Source organism: Rutidosis leptorrhynchoides, chromosome 6, assembly GCF_046630445.1.
Source record: "Rutidosis leptorrhynchoides isolate AG116_Rl617_1_P2 chromosome 6, CSIRO_AGI_Rlap_v1, whole genome shotgun sequence".
In the NCBI taxonomy this organism is placed as follows: domain Eukaryota; kingdom Viridiplantae; phylum Streptophyta; class Magnoliopsida; order Asterales; family Asteraceae; genus Rutidosis; species Rutidosis leptorrhynchoides.
Genome location: NC_092338.1, coordinates 157,651,201 through 157,657,215, shown reverse-complemented (window position 1 = coordinate 157,657,215; position 6,015 = coordinate 157,651,201).

Below are 6,015 nucleotides of genomic sequence, written 5' to 3'. Positions count from 1 at the left end.
ACTGTAACAATAATTGCCATAACAATTACCGGGAATCAGCAATCAGTACTTTGAAAACTCACAGCATATCTACATCAACAGTTATATATATGACATTTATCTCTTAGAATTATGATCTCTCATTCTGAAATTCTGAAAAGCACTCAGTCACAAATCAATACTCTGAATATTGAAAAAGCTGAATGAAGCAGCAGAAACTGTAGATAACCGTAAACGACAATAATCATCGAAAGTTTGATGATAAAGATTAGTATGTTAGAAAAGCTCAGAAAAGTTAGAACTGGAAAGCGGATTGAGCTAACCATAAAGGAAACCAAGGAGAAATACAAGTAACATACCCTAAATTCATAGAACCCAGATAAATCTAGATCCGTTGAAATCTTTAGAGAATATCTTGCTCCGAAGTCATGTTAAAATTTTGCGGAAAATCTTTCTCCATCAACCATCGAACTTAGAAATTTCAAAATATCATTAACAATATCTTCGATATTTCTGAGGATATTTTCATAAATATTCTCGTCCGAAATTATATACCTCTTCGTGCTTCCTGTGTATCATTACATTGGAAACATTCAATAGAAAATTTAGTACCGAAAAGCAGATTATGCGAAACTATGAAGGAAGCTGTGGACAAATCACAATGAATAAGTTTGACTTCAAAGAATCCAAATGATTCTGTTTCTGATGAAATCTTTAGCGAATACCTTGCTTCCGAATCTAAACCCTTACGAATAAATCTTCTTTATCATCCATCGATATTAGAAATTCCAAGATATCATCGTAGCTTTCATTATAAATATCCTCCATATTTCTGAAGATATTTTCATAACTATTCTTATCTAAAATTATTAATCTCTTCCTGATATCAGTATTACATCATATAGAAACTGTTAGTTTCTATATTCTGTAAACTTTCAAGCTTAAAAATATGAATGTTATTGAAGTAATGTTGGGAACTGATGTATGAGTTAGTATAATATAATGACACTTGATCAATGTGATTATATTACAGTAAGTCATACTGAGTTTCTAATGAAACGTGATGATTCACAGATCCTAACGTCATCACGTGCCATGTTACATAACTCTTTCATTCTGCTTAACTTCTGAACATATCATGAAAATATATTCTTAATAGTTCTATTTTCAGTGATTCAGATAATTTGACAAAACAAATCGTGCTACTACCTTTCCTTTCTACCTGGTATATTATGATAATTCGAAACTCCATATCTATGAATTCTGAACCATTGCTTGCGAAAAGTAAACCAAAGCATGAAGCTCCGAAATAGAAATGGGGTATATATTGCAGCAAATAAGAGAGCGCATTAACCGTGGATGACAATAATTATAGGAGACAGAAGTAGGGATATTGAAATATAAGGGAAGATATAAAACCCAATAATAAAACAGAAGTTACAAACCGTGGATATTAATACGAATAGCAATATAAAGACACGGAATAATTAAGAATAGTATTCCCCCAAGGTAATAGTAGAAGTAAACAGATTTTTCTGGTGGAAGATTGGAAAGAGGGATGACAGATACATAGATAGAAAAATATCAAGAATCAGAACTGGTTGGAGCATTTCCACAATATTTTAGAAATAGGAATAGATGAAGAAAGTATAGGAAATGGTGAAAGTAATGGAATGGAAGAAGTTCATTTATAATGAAAATACCAGACAAAGAAATCAAGGCAGATTTCCGCATTAATTATAGAGATCTTAATTTCCTTACTCGCCGAAGAATCAAATCTTTTAGATTTCGAAGATTTTCTTCAAATTCCTTGAATTCCGAAATTCAAGCAAAACAACGTCAAAAGCTAAGACGCATCTTATTTTCTAAATTCGACCAAGACAACATGAAAATCTAAGGCGAATCTATATTTCTCATTTCACTCTTTTATGATAACTTCACTCGTACGCTTCACATAATCGAATCATTTATTCTGTAGTGCTCAATAATGATAAAACTATAATTATCAACTCATATTAGTCATGAAAACATTTTTATTGTTAGCTATGACCACCTCACTCAAATTTAGGGACGAAATTTCTTTAACGGGTAGGTACTGTGATGACCCGAGAATTTCCGACCAAATTTAAACCTGAATCTTATTTGATCTCGATACGATAAGCAAGGTTTGTAATGTTGAGTCTAAAAATTTTGAACTGTGTTTCATATATTCAATTGACCTTCGACCATTCCCAATGATTCACGAACAATGGGTGTAATTAAATATGTAAATATAAATGAAAGTATACATATAATAATAAATATAAATAGTACAATATAATTTAATCATTTGAATTAAATATGTAAAATAATATACCAAATAATAATGTAGTTATTAGAATAAAGATATATATATATATATATATATACATAATTAATATGATATGTATACTAGAATATAAATATAAAAGAAAGGTATAAATATTATATGATTAATAATATGTAGTGTTAACATATTAATTATAACTACAAATTAAAATACTATTAATGTTATTACTTTTATTAAATTAGATATTGTTAGCAATATCAATATTAATAATACTATCATATATATAACATATAGATATGAGGTTTAATATGTAAAAATTATCATCATTACTAATAACGTTAATAATAGCGTAATTAGCATTATTATGAGTATCATTAATAATATTATTATTATTCTTGTAATTATAATTAAGATTACTAAACTTATCGTTTAATTTAAAATTTCTATTAGCTTTATTATTAATACTATCATATCAATATTTGCAATTACACAGTAACAATTGATATTATTATAAATGATAAAATTAATTCTATTATTATTAGTATTAGTATTAGAATTTTTTATTTTTATTTTTATAATTATGATCATTATTATTATTAGAAAATAATACATTATATGATCATTAACATTAGAAGTAGTATTATTATTATTATTATTATTATCATTTGATTATTATTAAGTACCATTACTTATCATTATTATTATTAGTTGTATGTTTATTATTATTAATAATATTAATATTATTATTAATATATTTATTTAATTATTAAAATTAAAGTTTTATATATAGTAACAGATATTTATGTACGCGTGAATTATTGGGTATCACCATCTGTTTTTTTTATTTCTTCTTTATCTCTTTCTGTGTTTTCTTCTTCATCCGTGAGCAACTTCAATCAACCCTACAGTACGTTCTTTGTGTTATTTTTTTGTTTATCGCTGCATCAATCATAACACTTCACACTTTATTTATCTGATGTATTCCAAAAGAAAATCGAACTGAGTTTATATTTTTTGTTTACTCGATACCTCTGTATAACTTTTTGATCAATATTCGAAATCGAAATTTTTTTAAAATCTAAAAATGTTGAAGTGTCCTAAATCATGTCGTTAATGTTTCCTCAAATTCTCAAGTTCTAATTCGTTAAATCGAACTCAAATTTGATGAGTCAAATTTCGAATGTAAAAAGTCAACAAATCTTTTGGGACCGAATTCGAATTCGTGTTTTGGATTTAAGTCCAATTGTCGATTCCATTAGTTTTTAGGATTGAATTGAAATGTAATTCATGTTATAAGTTTTGTTGAATACGCACTCTAGAATCGAAATCATTTTTTTTTTGTGATATAAACAGCGACGGGCAGGGGTCTTTTTTTTTATTTTATTAAAATTTTTTTTTTCGTTTTATGGATTCGAACAAACACATTTTTTTTTCCTCTGATTGTTTAAACATAAACCAAATTGGTGTTTTGTTGATATAGAGATAATAGCTCTGGTTTAATCTTGATCTTATAAAGAAGAAGAAGGAGCTAGGAAAGAAGTCGGGTTAAATTGAAATGGGTAGAAAGATTAGACAGAAAAGAGCCGCATCTCAAATGGTTAAGGGGGTGAGAGCGTGAGCGAGAGGTCTTGGGTTCGAGCCCGGCTTTGGGCATTTCTTTTATTGAAAGTCTTATGAGGTAGTCATCTTTTTACTTATTATTATTATTATTATTATTATTATTATTATTATTATTATTATTATTATTATTATTATTATTATTATTATTATTATTATTATTATTATTATTATTATTATTATTATTATTATTGTTATTGTTATTATTATTGTCTTATTATTATTAGTATTTATTATTAATATGACAATTGTTATTAATTATAATATTTAGAAGTATCCTTATTACTTTTATGAGAATAATAAAATTTAGTATTAGATCATTAAAAATTAAGACTTGCATAGTTTTAAAATTATTGGTATTATTGTTATTATTACTAGAATTATCATTAGTTATCATATATAATTATTATTATTATAATTATAATTATAACTAAGAACATTGTTAATACTACTATTATTACTATTATTATTACATTTATTAACTACTAATAAATGTATTATCATTATTATCATTATGTTAACATAAAGACTATGATTAATATTATTATTATTTTGATTAAGTAACGTCATTAAGTATTAACAACATCATTATTAGTATTATTATTAATAACGTTATTATCAGTATTATCAATAGTAATTCATTAGTATTATCAGAAACTAACTTTTAAATAGATAAATAATTTGTACATAAAATATATCTATTATATATATATTATAATTATATCAATATTTTACATAACTATATATATATCAAACCTATAAATATTATCTATATAAATACTTACAAATAATAAACTTTTGATTTTTAAAATAACGGTAAACAATTATGAATATGAATATGGATATATATAACTACATAAATCTTAATCATTTGGAATATATACACAAGTTAAATTTATATTATATAAATTAAAATATAACAAATAAATTTGTTCGATTACAATTATGTGTATTAATAAATATACAAATGATATAGGTTCGTGAATCCGAGGCCAATCTTACCTTTGTCCATTGTCGTTATATGTATTTTTACTACAAAATACATTAGGTGAGTTTCATTTGCCTTTTTTACCCTTTATATTTTTGGGCTGAGAATACATGCGCAACTTTTATAACTGTTTTACGAAATAGACACAAGTAATCGAAATTACGTTCTATGGTTGAATGATCGAAACTGAATATGCCCATTTTTAGTCTGGTAATCTAAGAATTAGGGAACAGACACCCTAATTGACGCGAACTCTAAAGATAGATCTATCGGGCCCAACAAGCCCCATCCAAAGTACCAGATGCTTTAGTACTTCGAAATTTATATCATGTCCGAAGGAGGATCCCGGAATGATGGAGATATTCTTATATGTATATTGTGAATGTCGGTTACCAGGTGTTCAATCCATATGAATGATATTTTTTGTCTCTATGCATGGGACGTATGTTTATGAGAAATGGAAATATGAAATCTTGTGGTCTATTAAAATGATGGAAACGACTGTTTATGTTAAACTAATGAACTCACCAACCTTTTGGTTGACACTTTAAAGCATGTTTATTCTCAGGTACGAAAGAAATCTTCCGCTGTGCATTTGCTCATTATAAGGACATTACTTGGAGTCATTCATGGCATATTTCAAAAGACGTTGCATTCGAGTTGTCGAGTTCATCAAGATTATTATTAAGTCAATTATAGTTGAAAATATTATGAAATGGTATGCATGTCGTCAACTTTCGTTGTATGAAAGATTGTCTTTTCAAAAACGAATGCAATGTTTGTAAAATGTATCATATAGAGGTCAAGTACCTCGCGATGTAATCGACTGTTGTGAATCGTTTATAATCGATATGGACTTTGTTCGGATGGATTAGGACGGGTCTTCACATATATAGTTTGAGTTGTGATCGAATCTGAGACATGTACACGGGTCACGATACGTATTAATTAATTCGAATATTATATATTAAACTATATATGAATTATTGGACTGTTAACTGTGGACTATCGACTGAGGACTACCAACATTGGACAATTAAAATGAATTAAAATATTGATTATAACATATGAAACTAAACAATTCTTCAAGCTTGCCACTTGATTTCATCTTAAAACCTCATTT